The sequence below is a fragment of the Octodon degus genome, unplaced genomic scaffold (genome assembly GCF_000260255.1).
Source record: "Octodon degus isolate 3935 unplaced genomic scaffold, OctDeg1.0 scaffold00021, whole genome shotgun sequence".
Taxonomy (NCBI): Eukaryota; Metazoa; Chordata; class Mammalia; order Rodentia; family Octodontidae; genus Octodon; species Octodon degus.
In genome coordinates, this window is record NW_004524597.1 from 9,930,330 (window position 1) to 9,931,726 (window position 1,397).

General features: G+C 55.9%; 1 protein-coding gene and 1 pseudogene across 1 annotated transcript in view; one reads left to right on the plus strand and one right to left on the minus strand.

The window, feature by feature from the left end:
- LOC101565977 overlaps positions 1-550 on the minus strand; it is a 10,122-nt pseudogene extending 9,572 nt beyond the window's left edge.
- The window catches only part of Meiob (meiosis specific with OB domains), a 56,652-nt gene continuing 55,708 nt past the window's right edge, over positions 454-1,397 (plus strand). The window contains exon 1 of the mRNA XM_004627883.2: positions 454-522. The gene's annotated coding sequence lies outside the window, so the exon portion shown is untranslated. The remainder of the gene's footprint in view (positions 523-1,397) is intronic.

Sequence of the window (1,397 nt, forward strand, 5' to 3'; positions counted from 1 at the left end):
CATAACACTATCCATGCAGGCCCATGGTTTAGGAAGCATTCAGTGCCACCAAAGGAATCCTTTACCTACAGCCGCCGCCCTCCCCCGCCTCACTAAGTGACCAGTCAGGTCTGTGGGCTCTTTTCCATGGCCCTGTGAACGCTCTTTCTCGCTTCTTGTGGTACGCTGTCCTCTTTAATTTGAGATTAATTTAATTAAGATAATTTAATGTTTGCTTAGAATCAAGTGCGTTATTATTGAACATCGTAGAGAGAGATTCTTGGGGCCAGGGAGATGGCTCAGTAGAATAAAAAGACAGGGGCGTGGTCAGCACCTTATGGGCGTGGCGAACTCGGGGTGGGCGTGGCCTTGGTGGGAGCTCGGCGCGGGGTCTGCACGGGGCTGGGCGGGGCCTCGCGCTAACGGTCGCGCGCTCTGTCAAGTGGGCTCCGGGCAGCTGCTCTCCGAGCGCTGTGTGGAGAAGCCGCGGAAAGCGGGAGACTCCAGGACCGGCCAGAAGAACAGCCAGCTGGGCCTCATCTGGTGAGCGGCGGCACGGGCCTCGCTTCATTTCTCAGGGCTGAGGTTTCAGGCTGCGGCGGCGCTGTGGGAAGCCGGCTTGTTCCCTGAGAACTCCCCGGCTAGCTAGCGCGTGGCCCTGGGCCTCTCGGGTTCCTGCGGATAATGTCCCCCCTCGCCTCGCCCTCCTCAGGCCCCAGCCAGGCTCCCCCCACCCCCGGAACTCCTCCTCCTCCTGTAGGGCCCCCCTGGTGTTTCCCACCTCAGGTTTTCCCCTCAGGACCCTCCTGGGGTCCCTCAGATCCTCATCCCCGGGTTCCGGCCCTCAAGTCTTCCTCTCAGTGCTTGGTCCCTCAGCTCTGCTTCTCTTATTCCTCCTCTCAGGTTCCTGCCTCGGGTCGGATCTGTGCCAGTCAGGTTCCAGCAGTAGGGCTTACTGGCCACTGACATTTTGGGTTTTCGGGAAGACACTGCTGTGTGGGGCTCCGAAACAGTGTTAAGGGGCAAGAGCCAGTCAGATTTAAAACCCAGGGGCTGGGGAGATAGCTCGACGGTCTAAGCGCCTGCCTGGCAAGCGCAAGGACCTGGGTTCCATCCCCGGTGCCACATGCTGCCCCGAGCCGGCCACAGAATCTGGGCATGGTGACACATACCTGTAATCCCAGCGGTGGGGGGGGGGGACAGGAAAATCACTATGTGATCTGAGCTTCGAGGTGAGAACCTGTGCCAAACAAATAAATAAATAATAAAAAGGAAAAGATTTAAAACCCAGAACCTGAGGGTAGACCCTGTGATATATAGAACCTGTTGAATATAGTCATATAGTGCACGTGTGTCATGTATATCATGTTTCAAAATAGCTTCCTTACTAAATACAAATATATACGTTTACAGTTTTT